General features: G+C 36.1%; 1 protein-coding gene across 1 annotated transcript in view; it reads left to right on the top strand.

Annotated features, from left to right (window-relative positions):
* Positions 1–5,752: 5,752 nt before the first annotated feature.
* Positions 5,753–22,341, top strand: part of LOC113233519 (ryanodine receptor) — a 275,950-nt gene continuing 259,361 nt past the window's right edge. The window contains exon 1 of the mRNA XM_026468642.1: positions 5,753–6,056. The gene's annotated coding sequence lies outside the window, so the exon portion shown is untranslated. The remainder of the gene's footprint in view (positions 6,057–22,341) is intronic.

Below are 22,341 nucleotides of genomic sequence, written 5' to 3'. Positions count from 1 at the left end.
AATTGAGTAAATACACTGACTACTATACGGTGTGAAAACACGATTCCTTAAAATTTTCGCCATAGAAAAAAATATCACAAACTTCCCTCCCGAAATTTTACAAGAAAACCGCTGTATTTCAATAGGTAATTTACATATACCTACCAATGATTTATTACTTATGATATTTCAAATGGATTTAATTTCGTTTGTCTACTCATGGTACCACGATTTCGTTTAACGAAGGTAAACAATTCTTTTATGGGGAAGTGTATACGTTTTTACAATAAGATTCCGGAGCATATATTAAGTTTATCATTTCCTAAGTTTAAACTTTTTTAAACTAAACTTAAATTTTTCGATCAAAATATTTTTAATGTAGTTTTTAACAACTACATTAAAAATATTTTGATCGAAAAATCATGTTACATAATTGAAGACTACGTGTTAGATAAAAATGTATGGAAAGACGACATGGCTCCAGAATCCACACAAATTTGATTCAAAGTGTATTCCATAGCATTTAAAGTTATTTGAAAAGAGCAATCCCTAGAGTTTCTTGCTCGTTCTTCTCAGGGAGGTCAGCGTAGTGAACGAGCAGTAGCTTAAATGTGACGTTTTCAAGTGTAAATCTATTTTACCTATGGAATAAATAATCTTTGACTTTGACTTTGACTGTAAAAGCTGAGGTAGAATCGACTCTTTCATCACCATTCATCATTCAGCCATACGACGCCCACTGCTGGACATAGGCCTCCCCAATGATCTCCACGACGATCGGTCCCGCTCTGCCTGCATCCATCCTTCGCGGGAACCTTCACCAGATCGTCGGTCCACCTTGTGGGGGCCTAACACTGAGCGTCGTCGTTTCCTCCCCAACGGCCATCGGTTCTCTTAGCTATGTGCCCCGCCCAATGCCACTTCAGCTGAGCACTTTTTCGAGCTATGTCGGTAACCTTAGATCTCCTACGGATTTCGTCATTTCTGATTCTATCACGTAGGGAAATTACCGAGCATCATCGCTTTCTCCATTGCCCGCTGAGTCACCTTGAGCCTTCTTATGAGACCACGTTGCTGATCCATATGTGATCACTGGCAACACACACTGATCAAAGACTTTCGTCTTGAGACACTGAGGTTCTTTCCTATGAAACTTACCTATGTATCTGAGGATTCCAACGAAAAAAGAATCGTCGATCGAATCAGTTTACAAACGTCTGGATAATCGTGTAACATAAACACAAAAAATGCAGCCGAATTGGAAACCTCCTTTTTTAAAGTCTGTTAAAAATATAGTAAATACAATTATATCGAGTTCTTAGGTTTTCGCGATTGTTACACATAGGAAATGAAACTATTTTTCCGGATTTAAGTCGCGTCTATTTCTTTTTTCAAACAATCCGACGTTTCGGGACCTTTACAGGTCCCATTGGAATTAAAAAACATATTAATTTCAACAGGGAACATGATTTCTCCGTACCACCAGTTTGGGATCCAGTATTTCCTTTGATGGAAAATCCCAAACAGACAAGAGACTGCAGTACTAATTAATATGTTTTAATTTATTCTAATTCCATTATTAATTAATAATAAATTTAACTTAATAAAAAATTAATATTATTCGAATAAAATAATTTGTAAAACAATGTAGCGTAAATTGGAATGTTTCTTTGTAAAATTAAAAATAAAGTATTTAATTAATAACTTTTGTAAGTATAGTGATAAAATGCTGGTTTGCATTAATATTAGACATAACTGGTTGATGACTGTACCACCTCAGTCAACCGCGACCATGGGACCTGTAAAGGTTCCGAAACGTTGATTTGTTTGAAAAAATAAATATACGCGATTTAAATCCGGAAAAATAGTTTCATTTACATAGTTAGCATTTTAATTAGTTAAATAATTTTTTGTTCAAATGCTAAATGCTTTAATAATATATTGCACGAGGTTTATAAGTTTTGTTTCAACACATATCAGTAGAACAAACTCGTATGCGAGGTTTTCAATCTATACGACGAAATAGTTTTGTACAAGGTCAATGCACTCCACCGCCAAAAAGCCTTATTTTTACACTGTATAAACGTCATCCTCATTGTATATTGTTTGTAAAAATTGTAAATGTTTAAATAATATTTGTACATGGTCAAGATCACATCAAACTGGTCACTTAAGATTTAAATATAATCCCATACCGCTTACTTACGATGTGTTCTCGATAGTACCGTATCATAATCAATCATTGTTATAAAATAGTAAAGGTATAAATAAAGGTATTTAACTATAAAGCCTTTTATTGCTATTGTTTTATAGTGGCTCTAGTGAAAAGGCGTACAAGTAAAAAAAGCCAACTTTCCAAAGAGGCGCGAAAAACAGTTCCAGTCTCCTTGTTAAGTTGGCTTTTTTGACTTATAACCCTTGTCACTAGAGCCACAATTATTATATATTATATAACATAAAGTGACAGATAGCCAGATAATACGACGACGACCTTCGTGGTCGAGTGACTTGCATACTGTTTTTCATGGTGTCTCCTTAGAATAATAACGCATAGAAACCTAGTCCACACACGATAAGTGAGGCAAATTGAAGCGCGCCAAAAGGGCCTACACGAGCGGGCGGGCCTTCAGTGTTCAAGATAAACTTGCACCGCGAACAGCTCCAGAATTTTAGCTAAAAATGACGAAATGTGCGGTAAATCAGTGTAAAAATACGTCAGACAAACATAAAATAGATACTAACATCACATTCCACAAGGAAGTAACGCGTTTCAACTTGTATTTTTATATAAATATTCACTAAAACCGAAAATTAACCTACTACTAAAACTAGCCTACATGAATTTGATTTTGCCTCACTTGTGACAGTTCGTTTGATATGAAACTATCATTCTATGCGTTGTTATTCTAAGGGTGGAGACACCGGGTTCGATCCCCGGCCGGGTCAATGTAGAAAAACTAACTTTTCTAACTAGTCTCGGATCTGAGTGCTTAAGGTACCGTCGTTGTTACCAATTTCCATAACACAAGTGCTTTAGTTACTTGCTTTGGGATCCGAGCAACGTATGTGATGTAGTCTAATATTTATTGGTTTATGTTTATTATTTACATCAATAACATTGTCTGTAACTATTTTTAGCAGGATTAGAGATCCTTGTGAAAGAGTTCGTCCAGGGAAGTACTGCCACCTTACCTATTTCTGCCGCCAAGCAATGATGTGAGCATTACTGCGGTCCGGTTTTGAAGGGTAAGGGTGCTGACGACATTACAGGCACATGGGACTTGTGTCTCAGGGTGACAGGCGCAGTGGCTGTACCCCTCAGATCTTTGCGAAGCTCTGAGTGGCATTACAACTGTTATGGACAGGCGTGTAGCTTGTTCACACTTGTTCGTCCGGTTACTTGATATTATAAAAAAAAGGATTTTGGAATGGAATTCCGACACACTGAAAGAAAAGTTTATTTCACGAATTTGTTCTGCCGGGATTCGTACGCAGGACCTCTTCGTCCGACACCTATAGTGCAAACCGCTTAGCTACCGAGGTCGTAGGTGGCCCAACGCTTATAATTGTAATTCAAAAGTAATAATTGATGTCGAGAATTGGGAAGAAGGGAAAGAATTTATGTGTCTAGGTACTCTATTAACATTAAATGGTAAGTATGGTGATATTGAATAGATAATAAAAATAAAAAGTCAGGAAAATGGAACTCTGTACGCCTTTGTAGAGGTAGCACGTTTTAAAAAAGTGCATCTGGCATCATCGAGGCATCCTGGTCGCGACCTTATCGCAAAACATATACCTAAACCCCAATAGAAAAACAAAGCTTCAAAATAAATCCCAACAAATATATCAAAATACTTGCCTAACCAAACAGATATATAAAATCTTCGCATCTCTACATATTATGTACAATATAAATGTTATTAACCTAACGCTCATTTAACTTAAACTTTTTTCATATAACAATTGTTTAAAAGAAACTTAGGGTCGTATTCTAGAATTCTACTCAATGCTCAAGTCAGGACTTGAGTATAATTCAAAGCACTAGAAATCATACTCAAGTCCTTGCCATTAGGGTCGTATTTCCAGTGCTTGAAATCATACTCAAGTCTGCTCAAATCCTGACTTGAGCATTGAGTAGAGTTCTGGAATACGACCCTTAGATTCATTCTATAGTTTCATTTTTGATAACAATCTAATGATTGTTAGGGTTAATACCCTAACACTGATTTTCAGTAACAATTATAAGTTATAAACCACGGTTTTCATAACTAAATATATTATTAAAGTGACCTAAAACATGTCCAGATATGCAAATACATTCTGGCTGCTTTTCCGGTATACTTATTTATTTATTTATTTATACCAACCTAACCTACTAAAGGAGGGGCCGCATAGGTATTACTGGTATAGGTGAACACGTCATAAAAATTATCTGAATTCATAAAAAAAAACCCAACTTCTAAAGTTCGTGGAATTACATCTATTTGCCAAGTTTTATTGATATCAGTTACCGGAAAGTGCGTCAAACCGGTTTCATGCCCTGGTTGGCAACCCTTAGAGGTGGAATATTTTCTTCAAATTTAATTGAGACCACTACTGAGGTACCTTCTTCCAACAAAAAAAGAATCATCAAAATCGGTGACAACTTATCGCGTAACATACGTACGTAAAAAAATCGAATGAGAATCTCCTTGTTTGAAGTCTGTTAAAAATGTATGTATGGAGACAAGACTATATTTTAATAGCGAAAGCTTTCAGTGGACTTGAAAGTGTCGGCTAGAATTAAGATTGGACTTGGGGTGGAAGGAAGCCTTCCCGCACCACGATACACTCCTTTTCTGAGCCTTTTGCGCACCCTGAGCCAACCAGCGAGTACCTTAAGTCGATTGCCAAATCCTTTCACCACGATATGGCAAGCATTATAGTGTATACCATCGATTCGATAAGAAGTTTAGACTTGTTAATTGTATACAAAAATAATACTTCCCCTTTATAATCCCTTATCGAGAATGTGCCTAGCCTATAATAAATGAATAACATCAGTTTTTGACAAAAACATCTACAGATTTACAGTATTCAGAATCACTTAGTATCCTCTTCTCATCCGTCATCATTTGTATTTGTATATATATTATTTATTTTTTATCCATATACGTTGAAGAAACTGTTTGATTACTTTTTAATATTATATTTACCAGCTGAATAATCATGCTGTGTGTACAATATGTTAGGTTTACATCCTAGCTTAAAACTAAATAAATTGTAATGTTGATTGGAGTAGGTACCATTGAATGTAAACCGTTTTGTGCATCAAATAAATAAATTACGAATACTAATTATAGTCAGCATCATAATAGTCCGTCTATTCCTGGTGTATTCGTGTTTCTATAGAGACTGGATACATCCATAACGATCTACTCGATATCATGAGTTTTTTACACGTACTGTCACCATGTTAAAGAGCCGATGCCTGATTGGAGACGTGTGTTATACGTATGTATTAAAAATAGTAGACTAGAACTGCACGAAATTTAACTGAAATTAATTATACTTAGCAACAGTTGGTTCGTCAACTCGGGAAGACAAATACTCTCAAGTGAAAAAGATCACGGCGGCCGGGCTTGATATTTGTTTCCCGGTGAAAATATAAAACCGCCAACCTAACTAGACCTCGGCCTAGGTTCTTGCTTACCTATGTTTATATTGTTGGTTGAAAGCGAATAACTATGGGAGTTCAGAAATAACTGGTCGTTTGAATTCTCGCCCAGGGAAGTATAAATAGACATTAGCGTAAGAACACGCTCGCGTTCTAAATTCAAAATCGTCCGGCGCCCGCGCAGCCCGGACTGAAGCCGAATTGTGTTCGAAATTCGAATGTAGCATTTGAATTTCGATTTATTTACCGACCCCGACTGGAAAGGCCACCAGGGGGATTTACGTAGAGTAAAAAGTTTCTGGAATTTTCCACGGATTTTGGACCGAATCTTTGTGTTTTGTGTTTATGTGAAAATGTGTGATATGTGTATTCAGCGCTGATAAGAAGATACACGGATTTATTATTTGTGACGCAAGTGGTAAGTACATCATTAATCATAACGTATGTTATTTTCGTATACGTCAACATTTTCATATTTTCTGGAACATGTAATTCTCTAAGAGGTTAGCTATTATTTCTTTGTTATTTACTTATGATATACTGATAATTATAGGCGGAGTTACTTTTAGAAACAACATAAAAATAAAGCCCTACCATATAATATTACTTTCATCTGAAGGTACAGAAAAGGTTTCGGATCAAAAATACGCAATTTAATATGACACAAAATTCCCAATCTGCTTAGTATCATACTGGTGGTTATGGTACTATAAAAGGACCATGAAAACTGAGCTCGGAATATAAATTATGGACTGAGTAGAGCTACTTTTTATATCACTAGCGCTAAAGCATAAAACTACTTATGATAAAATTAAAAGCAATATAATTAGTGCGAAGTGGTTGTGTAACGATTTTGTTTTACAAGAGACGATAAATTTGGACTTGAACAAATGCCGGTGACTAAATTCCACGATTGACGGTAGGTATGTCAGCGTTTTAGAATATTCTAGAGTTTTTCTTAAGAAAATAGCAGCGTTTGTCGTATCGTATTTATTCGAGTTGTTTATTGGTAGACAAATTTATGTAAAATTAGTAATTTACCTCCACCCATGGACATATTAGAAAAAATATGAAATTTAGAGACACGCTAAAAGAAACTTGAATTATGTTAACAAGGCTCATATGAACTACAGTACACTACAGTACTGGTACATATGTACCAGAACGTTAAATTTGAAAAAAGAATGATTTCAACCGCCTTTCGATTTTAATTAAACGTTCTGTTTTGTGTGGTCAATGGTTCATATGAACCTTGTTATCATAATTCAACCTTCTTTTAGAGTGTCTCTAAATATGTTCATATTTTTTCTAGGGTTGTATGTTTTTTTGTATATATGTAACTCTATAATAATGTATATGTAGTATATTATGTATTAAATTCGTATTTAGTGAGCATATTTGTTGCGCCCTCAGTTAATTATTATCTTTAGATTAACCTGTAAACCGGAGGTTAACTAGAAGAGATTGCTATCTAGCAATTAGGCCGCCAGTTGTACCTATCTCTTGTTTATATTTTATGTGTGTGTTCTTGTGTGCAATAAAAAGTAATTTTATTGTAAGCAATCTATAGTGTTCAAATAATACCACAAAGTTGAGAACTTTTGTACAAAAATGACGAGTTTTTGAAGCCTTATAATTCTGAAGTAAGTTGGTAAGGGTCGGGCCTACCAAGGCGAACTTACCATGACTAAATTGAGGACGTCCTTTTCCGATACAGACCATGTCAAGAGTACACTAATGCATGTCGTTGATGTAAACGATAAGTATGTGTCAGGATCGTAGTAAGTCAGGGTCTCTTAATCTATTTGTAGCCATAAACCCCTATCAAAATTTCAAAGAACCCATCGACTCTCCGAAAAAATAACGAAGAACTTGTTGCGGTCCACGGATAAACCTACGCAGGTTTTTGTTGTGCTGCCAGGTTTAGATAAATAAGCGTTATTTTTTTTTAAATTATTAATAATAAATAGAAGAATAAGAGAGGCTCGCGGGTTGAATTGACGCGCGTCTCGCTCGCTCCTACAATGGATAGTCGTCAATGGGCGCGAAAATTCAAAAAGGTCACGTGCACTGCGCCTATTTAGTACTCACAACATATTGTATGCCAATTTTTATATTAACGCAACATGTTAGGTAGCTCGTCGTGGAGCTCTGGCGTTCATTACACCGAGTCCGTGGGCCACACGTTAAGAAACCCTGTAGTATGTAAGTGGGAGGCTGTTATCTCCGTTATAATATATATGTATATATATATATATATATATATATACACACCCATGTATATGTAACTCAGAAACTGTATAATTTGCGACAAACAGATAAACTATGATGTTAAATATTAGTAAGTTTTATTACTTATTATAGAAAGTAAGTTACATCTTCGTTCGCACGCTCGCAGACTGTCGTCCTTATAATCTTACAACTTGTTATAATATTAATTACGAGTAACCTCGCTTTGAGGTTGCCGATATGATGGTACGAGAATATCGTGAGAAATCATGTCGGTAAAGATAGTAAATAATTTTCAGAATGAGTCAGTTGGCTAGTAAAAGTATCATTGGGTTACTTTTGATCTAGGATCGCCTCAATGCAGAGGCGGCGGGTGGCGTCGAACTGCGCCAGGCGCACTTTATACAATGCAATATAGTATAGAACATATTCTCTAAAGTATAAGGTATACTTTTTTTTAACAAAAAGAAGAGAACATGTATTACGTGCACTTTCATAATAATACACATCAATTTAGTAGCAGTAGAGCTCCCTGTGAAAGTGTTTGTCCAGGGAAATCCTGCCACCATATCTATTTCTGCCACCAAGCAGTAGCTGTAATGTGTAATGTAAGCAGAGTAGCTGGTGAAACTACAGGCATACGATATTTCTTATCTTTAAGTCAAGTTAAAGCTCTGAGTAGCACTGCAACTGCTTTGGATAGACGTGTCGCTAAGGACGCGTTCCCATTATGTCGTAACATTTTATAGTTGGACGACTGTCGCGTCTAGCCTGTTCCCTTAGCACATCTATCTTTCGTGACTGTATCGTGGACTTTTTTATCGTTCACCGACAAGTCATGCCTAGCTATTCTCTCTGGATCGTGACGACAATTTATCGTTTCACGGCATCTGCCTTATCGTTTGTAGATATGAGACGACGATAATAAAGCGTGACGACAATACATAGTAGCTGCGATTATCTGTCGTCACAATAGATCTTGACCTTTTATTTATCGTTTGATGACTGTCGTACTAGCTCTTCCCATTGTCTCGACAGTCTGTCAATGTAACGTCAAATAAAGTTGTGAACGACATTTAATCATGTATGTGAACAGCTTCATTTAAATATACAAGTCACGACACTTAAACTACAAGTCTATCTGTCGTCAAACGCAACGCACCCTAACCACTAGTCGCACGACTTGCTCATCCCATTGCTTGATAGATAAAAAATCAGAAGTGGGATGTTGTTGTGCTTAGATATAAATATGATAAGTACGTGTATGTAATGTATTATTATGTGTTTCGAATTAGTCTCGTTTTCAATAGTATTTTCGTTCTTCATTTTTTGTTTAAGATATCTGCTGTTTCTCTTCTGTACATCGTCTTTTGTTTTTGCTTCTTACAGTCCCTGTTGATGGTTTGGTAATTCCTTCAAAACTAACGGCTTATTAGAATGCATCTTCAAACTCTATCCTGCATTTTATTATCCCTTTCAGTCATTACTGATTGTACTCGTTCTATCAGATTGATCTTGACATTATTAAACACCTATAAACATCTACGCCAAAAGATCTAGATTAATAGCGCTCATTTATTCTTGATGGCTTACAGGCTATTACAGATTTATGTTCATCGGTATCAAAAAATTTATATTTCGCCAGCGACTTTGTCTGCGTTAAATTATGAATATTGAGCAGATATACATACGATCACTGTTTTTTACTATTAAAAATAACAGATGATCAAACGAACTTCTTGAAGTGAAGTTCGGTCACTATTATGTCGGTCGCTTCATTCGAAGATATAATATTTAACCAGGTAGTTTCCTTAATTTGCTAGGCAACACCGCACGGTTTTTAGAGAAAAAATGTTTTGTTTATTAAAATACAATGTTTGAAAACTGCGACAAGCAAATACTTGGATCCTCTCTAAAATATGGAAAATTTAATGTGGGCTGTACGCGACCAGGCGCAGACGTTTTGATTAAATCAGGTATTGCAATTTTAATCGGAATATCTGATATTTGTATGTTTTTCATTTTAATCAATACCAGTTTGTACGCGTGTGCAATACAAAGTGCAAGTAAAATAACATGCTTTTTCGTAAGTTTTTCAAGAGGAAGTTCTGTGTTGGGAAGCCACGTTGAAATTAATGCGAGAACGACTTGGGGATTCCAAGTATTGCTATACTTTGGTGCACTGGGTTTCAATCTAAATGCGCCCTTAAGTAATCTTTTTATGCGGGCGTCGGAGCCTATTTCAGGCTATAAAAGAGATAAAGCAGACTGTTATTATTGCAAAATTCCCACCAGAGCTTTAGGGACACATTATATTGTCGAATTGTATTTTAAGAAAGAGAAGCTAAGGGTAAAGTCATCGCCTCTTGTGGGACTCCGCGGGATGCGAAGGGCGCGCTGATAACGGCAGAAAGGGGGCCTGCAATAAGATTTAGTAATGATTCACTTGAGTTAAAATATATCACGTCGGAAACCAACAGGCTTTGCAGCAGAAGGAACCATGGCTGGGAAGGCCAATATAGAAAACCAAGATTACCATTTGCTTGGTCATCTATAAGTTTGCGTATGCATTTCAATAATTTTATTATATTTTATTAAAAGTAACGCGGTTATCACAAATTATAATATAAAAGTGACGGGACTTACTCGCGTAGTATTTTAGTCGGAAGTGGTCGGACTAGTTTCGACCATAATCGATGGTCTTCTTCAGGGGTTGCAACGCAACATGAACCTGAACCTGTGCAACGGTCGCGACCGCGTCACGTCTAGCACTGCGCGCTGCGGCTCTTTGCGCGCGCGCCGATGACGCAGTTCGCAGTCGGGAGGCTGATACGTTGCGCCAGCGCGTCCTGGAACTCTTCTTCGCTACTGCTGTCCGTAGGATTGTTGTCGGGAACAGTCCAGCACACAGAGCTCACCACGTCGTTACTACTAACATCTGCAGCTGCATACCGAGCGCCATGAAGACACGGCTTCCAGGTCGGTGGCAAGCTCCAGCCTCCGTCTCTTTTAAAATTTGGTCGCCTACTTATTTCAATAGCCTCTCGGATTTTGCGGGGCACAGAATACTTCTCTCGCGCTAAAACCTTAGCTTTATCAAACCGAATATAGTGACCAGCACCGGAGCTCAGAAAGTGGTCTGCCACCACAGATCCATTGATATCTTGGTTCTTCATGGATCGGATATGCTCAGCTAACCTAGTAGCCACGTTTCGTCTCGTTTCGCCGACGCAACACTTGCCGCAGTCACAGGGAACCATATAGACACCGTCGTAGAAGATAAATTGTTGTTTCATAGTCACCGTCATGTTTTTGAAGACTTAGAAATTTCTGAATTTCGAGTAATTTTGTATATAACCAACCGTATTTAGTGGCTGGGCAAGCTGAGATGAGGACAGCAATCAATTGACCGTACTCCCGTATGGTACATCGGGGTAACATCATTATTTTTTAAAGTAAGTGGTAAATTTTTTGACGTTTTTCTGAAGGTTTAATTTTATACTTAAATTTCAAAAATCAAAATTTTATCTTAGAAATTTACAAACTTGATATGGTTGTAACACAGATTTGCCGTAATTAACGATGAAGCCTAAATATTGCAATAAGTTAATGATTGCATTAACATTAATGATGCATCGTTATAATCAGCTGCTATACAACAAATATCATTTATATATAACACGGAGTTAAATCCTTGTTGTCTCAAATGTCTTACAACTTCTTTCATGTTTTTGGTAAACATTTTCGATGCTGTGGACAAACCGTATGTCAAAGCAATAAATTCATAGGTTTCAATTTCATTCGAACCACAAGGTAAATACTGAAGTCTGTGGTATTTTCGGTCTGCTTCACAGATAGATGTCAGAGAATACACCTCTTTCAATGCGAGGTATCAATTTTGAGGCAATTCAATAGTCCTCCATTTTAAAATGAGTTTTTGTTACAAATTTGTTAAAGAACGTTATGTTCAATATAAAACGACTACTACCGTTGCGTTTTGGGACTAACAAAGTACTAGAAATGTTTTCTAGGACAGCACCTTGTCATTGCTCCCAAGTCAATTAAGTTTTTAATTGTGATATGCAATTATTTCTTTTGTCGTCTGGCGATAAACTAATGCCGGGTATTACAAACTGTGGTACCTGTTTACATAATGCTATTGCTGGCGAAGCTGGTTTTACAGGTGGCTGTCGCCTAAAACCAATAACGATCTTCTTTAGAATTGTATTACATAGGTAATTGAGTTTTAACTACGGCGTGTTTCGTTAACACTTGTTAATTGCATGTATGTAGGATTTAAATTTGTTGAGTGTGTGCGTGTGTGCGTTTGTGCGTTAAATTGAAATAACTCGCAGTTGATTTCTTATCGCAGTTAACTCATGGTTAACCCCAACTTAATTTTATTTTAAATATACTTTTCATAGAATAATATAATTATTAAAATCGGCTCGTAGTCGATTTTATTATAGCGGTTAACTAGCGGTTAACGGTGGCGTAAATATATTTTAAATTAACTTTACTTATTAGCACGTAGGTACTAAAATTGTTCAAATTAAAATCGAGCTTGCAGTCGATTTCATTGCCGTGGTTAACTCGCAGTTAACGTCGACGTAATTTTATTTAAAAAAAATAGCTTGACTTATTAGCGCGTAGGTACTAATATTATTCGAATCAAAATCGACTCGCAGTCGATTTCGTTATCGTGGCTAACTCGCAGTTAACCCCGAAGTAATTTTATTTAAAAATTATACTTTACTAAATAGCACGTAAATACTACTACTACTTAAATTAAAATCGACTCGCAGTCGCTTTCGTTATCGTGGTTAACTCACGGTTAACCCCGATGAAACTTTATTTAAACAAAAATTTACTTATTAATATTAGCACGTAGGAACTAATATTGTTCAAATTAAAATCGACTCACAGTCGATTTCGTTATCGTGGTTGACTCGCAGTTAACCCCGAAGTAATTTTATTTAAAAAAATCTTTACTTATTACCACGTAGGAACTAATATTGTTCAAATTAAAATCGACTCAGTCGATTTCATTACCGTGGTTAGCTCCCAGTTAACCCCGATGTAGTTTAATTTAAAAAAATATACGTTACTTATTAGCACGTAGGTAACTAATACTGTTCAAATTAAAATCTACTCGCAGTCGATTTCATTATCGAGTTTTACTCACGGTTAACTCCGAAGCAGTAATATAATAAATCATGTAAAATGCACATATTAATATATCTGTTCGGATTTTCATCCACTCATGTTCGATTTGGTTATCGGGGATAACTCACAGTTAACCCGATGTTTTATTAAATGTAGGTTAGATTCACATTCGCGATGTATGAAAGCGAACATTTATTATAATTGCGGAAGTAGCAAGTAGTGCTATATGATAAAAATGAATATTTTCATTTTTTATTTTCATTATTTATGAGCGTAAGAAAACATCTTACCTTGATCAATGTCCGACTCGTCCGATCATATTATGGTCTTATAACGCCGACGACGTTTGGCATCTGTATTTTCCAAGTACATCAATTTACTTTTATAATATACGATTTATTTTAAGTTTTTTCGCTTTGACATTTTAACGGAGCTGTGGAGGTGTGCTTGTTGCCACGCACGAAAACGGAATGAGGATAGAAAATGGCGGTTGATGCCTGGTAGGGAGCGTCAACGTCAAAATATTTTTTTTCCTCTAAAAACCGTGCGGTGTTGCCTAGCAAGTTAAGGAAACTACCTGGTTAAATATTATATCGAGAATGACGACGAAATATAATATACTATTAACCCAGATCTACAAGGGTTACATTATAAAAATAATTGGCAGTCGACCTAGTACATTTATCAATAAAGATTAGTTAATTAAAATCGAATTTTGGCAGTGCGTACTGCTATTGGACATTGCTATTTACTGTCTGAATCATTAAATAAATATACGGTTTTAACTATTGGCTTAGCATTAAGGATTCACCACTCTTGAACTGTTCAAGCTGGTCAGAAAAAAGCCTTATATCCACGCAGTAAGAACGAAAAAAACGTTACGTGTTTCGCTTCTGCTCGGACCGTGCAAAACGTGCAAAGTTCTTAGTTTTTTCATATCTACCCCAGTGGGAATCAGGTGTAATTATACAGGGTGGAAATTTGTAATGCCACCAAGAGGGAAAGTACTCTAAATACTGGAGATGGAAATTTTTACTTAAAGGAAACATTTCATTTATTTTTTAAAACAAATCAAACTGCATAGAGTATCATAGATTTTCGAAAATTTCTAGCAACACGCGGGAATCGAACCTGCTTTAATCTGACAAAAAATGCACCCGCACTTTTTTTGCATCGATCTTAAAAGTTACTCAAAATGAATTCGTTAAAAGATTAAATTTGTGTATCCAAGAAAATGGAGCTCATTTCGAGCATCTAATAGATTACAATTTTTTTCGTTTTATTAAAATATGTTAAGATTTCATGGCTTTTTTTTCATTTAATTAACCAATTTTGTGAGAGAGATTTTATTCTTATAATTAACCCTATCGATCGATGCAATAAAAGTGCAGGGTGCATTTTTTTCAGATTAAAGCGAGTTCGATTCCCGCGTGTTGCTAGAAATTTTCGAAAATCTATGAATGCAGTTTTATTTCTTTTAAAAAATAAAGAATGTTTCCTTTAAGTTAAAATTTCTATCTCCAGTATTTAGAGTACTTTCCCTCTTGGTGGCATTACAAATTTCCACCCGGTATAAATAATATATATTAAATATTTTATTTATTCACTCTCGCGAAGGAAGACTATACATTGTAATTATACATTGAACATGACTAATAAGATCTAAAGTTAACAACCTTAAGTTAGAGACTGGAATCCGTGTAACGAGACCTGTGTTACAGATCTTCAGGCTCCCACCCCGTTACAATGTTTTTTTTTTCAAAAAGGTACACACATACTAAAAAGGTACATAATATAATATCTCAACCTTAACTATCCGAAATTTTATTCAGGAAAATGCCTTTTCTCTGACTTTGCCGCGTTAACTTATAACAACTGAGATTATCATTTCAATTTACTAATGAGTACAAACTTTCAACTTATTGTATAAACCATCAGTTTTTTGCATTTCAGCAACTTTTTGTTTTAAGATACAGTGATACTTCTTTATTGGTCACGGGTTACCTCACTAATGGTCACATTCAAACTTAAAGAAAATATTGCACCTCTAAAGGTGGCAAATTAGGGAATGAATCCGGTTTATTGGATTTGACCCACTTTTCGTTAACCGACGGAATAAAACTTGACAAATATACCTACACAGCGAAAGCAGATAAGTAAACTTTTGAGATCTTTTTCTTTAAATAAAAAAGTTGTAATATTGACATTTTTATCGTAACATTCTCCACTTAACGTTTTATATCTACCTTTTTATGAGAAAACGATTTTGACACGACCTACAGGTCTACATATTCTTCCTCCTGTCTTTGTCCCACGCTCATGCGGGGTCACGCATGTGGGGTCGGCACAACATGTATTTTTCTTCCACTTTCCCCTATCAGTCGTCATTTTTGTACTCACACCTTTCTTATCCATATCATCTTTCACACAATCCATCCATCTTTTCTTTGGCCTTCCTTTCTTTCCCCTTATATCCCTCCACATTCATACCTCACTCTTCTCGTCACTTGACATTCTTCCCTCCGCATGACATGTCCATACCACTCTAACCTATTACAGGTAACAGATCTATATTATTATGACAGTTAAATCAAAACAAATTTTGTCTACTACAACATTCAAATCAAGAAAAGGACGAAATATGTTCCAACCTTTTGGGCACAGTTGTCTCCTCACTTTTATAGCAGACAAACGAAACCACGTGTAGAAGCTAGTCCTGATTTTACAGCTTTGCAGCTTTCAGTTGCCTGCGGCATTCCGTCGGCGTAGCTCGTGTGGTATATCGTTACATTTGCAAAATTATATACGATCCTAAATAAAATCTCTTTGTCTTTTAATGGAATTGAGAAAAAAAGTCAGTTTTGAATGTGAGTGGAGTTCCAGAAATGAGTTTTAAGGTTTTAGTGAGTGAGTGTAATGTTTTATTTTAAAATGGATGAGCCCAAGGTTTGTTTTTTATTATTGTTTTATTTATATTGCGAGTTTTATAAACTACAGCGTTTTGAATTTTTATTTCTATTTTGTTTTTTTATTAGCAACATGAGGTATTTTTTTGTCTTTAAATATTTCGTTTTTCTTTTGGGATCCGTGTCATATGACCCCGATCCCGTATGTACCTGATCCTATGTGTTCCCGAAAAATTTTATAAAACAGAACGTTTATTCTGTTTTGGTAATTTTAGCTTGCTTTAAACTTATTACTGTCGAATACAAATTTGTTTCGAAAAAAATATATTTTGAAAATTAAACTATTTTTCAGATATAAATCGCGTGTATTTGTTTTTTTTTCAAACAGCCGTATCCATGGGACCTGTAAAGGGCCTGAAACGTCGGTTTGCCTGAAAAATCATCTTACCTATTTCTGTCACCAAGCCGTAATGTGAGCTGTGGTAAGGGTGCTGGTGAAATTACAGGCACACGGGACTTGTCACCTTATGTCTCAGGGTGATGGGCGCAGTGCTCCTCAGATCTTTGTGGTTTAAAACTCTGAGTGGCACTGCAACTGTTATAGACAGGCATGTCTCTTACAAAAAATACATTTGTTTACATTTGTAATATATACCATTGTTATATAGAGCGTTATGTATTATAAAAAAGAGAAGTCGTCAAAAGTTTTGCCAAATTTGTAATTTTTTACGTATAAACCTTGTTACAGTCTGCTTAATGGCATTTCGCTATTGAAACATACCTGAAAATCTAGTATCTTAACCGACTTCAAACAAAGGAGGTCTCAATTCGTATTTTTTTTTATAACATCAAGTGACGGGACGAACAAGTCGTGCGCCTGATGGTAAGCTACACGCCTGTCCATAACAGTTACAGTGCCGCTGAGAGTTTTAAATTGCAAAGATCTGATGAGCACTACTACTGCGCCTGTCACCCTGAGGGCGCTTTCCCACTATATCGTGACGACAGATTGTCGTGCAGTTTACAGTGTCGTGGCTTGTATATTTAAATGAAGTTGTTCACATATAGCACGACACAATTAACTGTCGTTCACGATTTTTTATCGTTACAACGACAAACTGTCGTCACAGTGCCCTCTGCTCGCTTTGCAGTAGCGTTGGGCTTCCAAAAGAATGTTCTTTTGATAAGCGACTGCAGTGCATCAAACGATTCTGTCGTGCAAACGACAAGGAGGCTGTCGTGAAACGATAAATTGTCGTCACAATTTAGTGGGAACAGCTAGTCACGACAGTCGTTCAACGATAAAAAATCGTCCACGACAGATAGTCGTGATATGGGAACAGGCTACACATGGCAGTCGTCCAACGATAATAAAACGTGACGACATAGTGGGAACGCGCCCTGAGACATAAGTTGACAAGTCCCAAGTGCAGTCACTAATTTCACAAGCACCCTTCCCCTTCAAAACCGGAACACAGTATTGCTGACATTACTACTTGGCGGCAGAAGTAGTTATGGTGGCAGTACTTTACTGGACGAACTCTTTCACAAGGAGCACTACTGCATATATACTTTTGTATTATGTTATGCGATAACTCCGGATAATTTGTGAACCGATTATGATGATACTTTTTTGTTGGAAAGCGGGTACCTCAGTATTGGTCCCATTTAAATTTGAACAAAATGTTCCACCTTTAAGGGTGGCACACTCGGGGATGAACCCGGTTTCGCGCACTTTCCGGTAACCGATTTAAAATAAAACTTGGCGAATATATGTAATTTGACGAACTTTTGAGATCGGTTTCTTTAATAGGTACCTACTCTGTACTAAGTTAATTTTTCACTAATAATCAGGCTGAACGATAATATCTTTAGGCGCCGCGCAAACGTGTGTCTTGTGTTGAATGCAAGCAATCGGCAATTAGAAGCGTATATTCTATTTTCATAAATTTCATACGACATCGGCACAGTCGCGGCAACCGGACACAGTCGCCGGTTGCAGCTGTCGCCGGTTGCCGCAAACGCAATTTGTATGAAAATAGAATATTCCCTTCTATAGTTTGTCTTTTTTAAAGATTGAATAAAATGACAGTTAATTGCACAATAGTGTTGCCCGCTTGCAAGCAACTAGTGATTGCAGTCGATAAAATTTATCGATGCGAAGAAAGGTTGGTAAAACATATCAAATTATCAGGTGAAGATCCTTCCTTAGGGGTGAAGCAAAATAATTTTTAACCTTTAATGTTTCATATTACATTGACTACCGACTGAACGTTAGTTGCGCTTACGAAATAAATAGGCGAGATTGTTTCAGTTCATTCATCTTGGAACCATTGTACTTCCTACTGTTGGACACAGATTCATTTGAATCTTTGATTTTTGAAAATTCATTTAGGTATACATACCTGAATTTAGAAGTACCTGTGTGTATTAATAATACAAATAGAAGACATATGTTCAAGATTTTAATTTTAATTTAATATTCATAATTAAATCGGCCTGTCATTATTAAAATGTTTAAGTATGGCTAAAAATTGATTTTGATACTAATAGACCAATTGTTAAAATAAGAATAAAGAATATTTTAAAAGCAAATTATTTATCATTAGAACGTCGTTTTTTTATTTTTGGCAAAATTTTAACTACCTATTTTCACAGTCTGTCGATGAAACTGTCGACGACATGTCCATTTAAAATTTTACGAAAACTGGCAACCCTACAAATGTCATTTTACTCCATTGTTAACTTTCGCTCCATCGTCACTTTCCATCAGATGAGATGGAGGTCAAATGCGCACTTATTTTTAATAAAAAAAAAAAATCTTCATAAAAGACAGACTGTATAGTTGCCGGTTGCTTGTATCCAACACAAGACGAACGTTTGTGCGGCGCCTTAAGAGTCTATACCACCGCAGCTCGATTTAAAATTTTCCCGTACTAATACGGTTCATTTTGCTTGAGTTGAGCGGTATACATTGGCTTTATTTCAGAATTAAATTTTTTTTACAAACGAAATTGAAACCATTTGAGAAATGTATATCGTATAGTATACGTGTTCTATTTAATTCAGGGGCCTTACCATGAACTCTTATTACGATTCAGTTTAGGACCTAAAATGAATCATTGTGAGACAGCGCTACATGAAGCGTATATCACCATCCCGCTTTTTTGTCGTTACGAACCTATACTGAACTGTAATAAGAGTTCATGGTAAGGCCCCTGTTGATATAAAAAAAAATCATGGGCATATGTAAAGTATTGAATACAGCGGTTTTTTTTGGAAAATTTCGAAGTAAGTTTGTGTTTTTTTCTATTTTTTAGGAATCGTGTTTTCACACCGTATAGTAATCTGTGTGTATCCTCAATTTTACTGTATATTTTTTCCAAAGTGATTGCTTCAACACTTTCACTGTTATGCGGAATCAACCGAAGCCATTTGAGGTAGTAGAGACTCTTAAAGATGAAGGAAGTACACGGTTCGATTCCCTGTAGGATCAAATTGGGAAATAAACCTTTCTGAATTGGTTCTCGTAGGTATATGAATTCTGGGTAGTGAATTCCGTTGCGATTAGTTCAGAAAATTGTCCAATATGAGACCAGGTAATTGGTGTTCTTATTACATTATTATTATTATTATTAACTACGGCCCACAAGTACCCTTGACGCTCTTTAAGAGTGATAAGAAAGGTTAGTAAAACATATCAAATTATCAGTTGAAGGTCCTTCCGTAGGGGTGAAGTAAAATCATTATTAACCTTCTACCGCCACTGACAGAAACTAGTTTCGTTCCCTAGACGCCAAGCCTGTATAACGATGTGACATATTGTTATGAATTTCCACCTTATATTAATTCAATTTTCCCGGGTCAAAGAAGAACGTAACTGAACCTAAAATGCAACTATGGATCCATACTTAGCTAGAATATACGAATAACATACGGAATATCTTAATATTTATTTATTAACCGACTTTAAAAAAAGGAGGAGGTTCTCAATTCGACTATGTTTTTTTGTATGTATGTTACGCGATAACTCCGATTTGTCGACCGATTTTTATGATTCTTTTTGTTGCAAAGAGGGTAGCTCAATAGTGGTCCCACTTAAAGGGGATGAATGACTTTTGAGGTTTTTTTTTATATAAACCATAAGTGCGCATTTGACCGATGAGGTCGACGATGGAGCGTACACACTTAAATATTGCCTATTCACTCTCGCCTTGAAAAGGTCCGCTTCAACGCTTCGTGCTAAACTTTGGTATTCCAAATCCACCCCTATGTTGTGGATATTTCCACAACATAGGGGTGGAACCCCTAGCCTACGCCTAGTCCCCCGGTGATGGAAAGGGGAAGACGTTTTTAGGCGTCCACGGCGGTCAAAGGGTTAAGGCGACTCACCGAAAGAGAAGCGGGAAAAACTGTTTTGCTAGATTAGAGAAATGGTTTAGGTATTTACTATTAAATAACTTCCTTCTAACAAAAACTGCAAAAAATATACGGTACACCTATACTACAAAAGTTTAGGTAATGAACTAAATGTAAACAAACCGTAATGAAGAATTTTATGAGTCATTACCTAGTCATTAATTGTAAAATTATAATGAAGTTTTTGAAAATGGTTCTAAATATTATACTTAATATTTTAATAGACAACATTTCGAACTACTAGGCAAAAACACCAAACAAAAAATCCCATTTACAATTTTCAAAGTAGGTACTCTCCGTTCGTGTCCCATAGCCGTGGTACACCCGCAGCTACATATTTATGTTTTTAAATATATATTAGACACACGCTTGGTCACAATCTCGCCTGATGTTAAGCGACGATGTGACTGACAATGGGACGCGTTTGCCTAAAAAAATGCCTATTCACTCTAGCCTTGAATAGCCGCAAATTGTACTTTTCGGGAAATATAGATGCCGGTAGCATTCCATTCCTTTGCCGTACTCATCAGAAAGGAGTAAACAAAGCGCTTAGTGCAAATAGGTGGAATATCAACGACATAAGAATGGAGTGCTCCGGACCTTCTAGTCGACCGAAGGAGGAACGGTGAGGGTGGAACTAAATTTAAAAGTTCCTGCGCACAATCCCCGAATGTATCCGATAGAAAACCGACAAGCAGGCTACTATTCTGCGATGGTCGAGATTTTGTAGCTTCGACTCTACAAGAGAATTGTTGTTAATAAGTCTCTTTGCTTTTCGCTCCACTGAGTCCAAGGCAGCTAACTGATAATGGGCAAAGTCGTTTCAAAGGCGGCAGCAGTACTCCATACACGATCGAACTTGTGCTTTATACAGATTTAAAACTGTTCAGGTGTGAAGTACCGTCTGATCTTGTAAAGTATGCCTAGTTTTTTGACAGCAATTTTTGTGAAGCACTCGATGTATTGCCCAAAGTTGAGGTTGGATAATAAGTCCAGACCAAGTAGCTCAAGGTGGTCTTGTCGGCACGGATACATCTTGGAATGTCGGAGTAAGGTGTAGGGGACTCCGTTTTTATGTGAAAAGACATGCCTGTATTTTAGCCGCATTAAACCTGTATATTATGAGGGTTATGCTTAATTACATGTATTGCATTGCAATAAAGCGCATTTTGATATGTTTTTCTGAAAGCAAGTGGAATTACGTGTTGTCTGTCTACGTAATTGATGGAGATGTGGTATAATTAATTAATGTGTGTCTAAACACTCGGAACATTAATTCGAAGCAATTTTTGCAATAGAGATGTGCGTATCGAACGGTACAACTTCAAACAGAAATAAATTTTAATTTAAAAATAAACGAATGTAAAGAGAAACGTGGTCAAAGGTCGACTTCGACAAACATATCGCACTGCTGTTACAATAGTGTTAGAACTTAAAATATGTGAAATTCAAGATTATACTATTGCTGAACGTAATATTTTATTCTCTACACGTCAATAAAACCTTCGTCAAAATATTGTCAGAAACAATTAAAATAAATCTACTTAACTCAAAATGAGACAAACTTTTTGCAAACTAGTTCTGGATAAAACTGTCTTAATAAATAAGTTTCTAAAAATATTAAGTTATTTTTTCCTTTAATTTGGCAAGTAGGGAATTATTTAGATGTCTGTAATAAATAAACTTTATCCTATACATACATTTTAATAATATATCGCTGGAAGAGAGTAATTCGTTTTTCAGCGATTCTGAAAAAAGACTATTTTTGATTTAATACACATTGTATTAACAGTGCGATATCTCAACCACATTGAGGACGCCCTTAAAAAAATTCTAAGCTATTTTTCACTGCAAATAAACAAATTTTGTACCACCTACCGACCCCATCGTTATGATAATTTATAAGTTTGTGATAATTATTAATACAAAGATCGAGCACTCAGAAAAAACACTCAGAAAAAATTCCTTCGATCCGGTCGGATT

Source organism: Hyposmocoma kahamanoa, unplaced genomic scaffold, assembly GCF_003589595.1.
Source record: "Hyposmocoma kahamanoa isolate Upper Pololo Valley unplaced genomic scaffold, ASM358959v1 79, whole genome shotgun sequence".
NCBI lineage: Eukaryota > Metazoa > Arthropoda > Insecta > Lepidoptera > Cosmopterigidae > Hyposmocoma > Hyposmocoma kahamanoa.
This window is presented reverse-complemented; position numbering and strand designations above follow the sequence as displayed.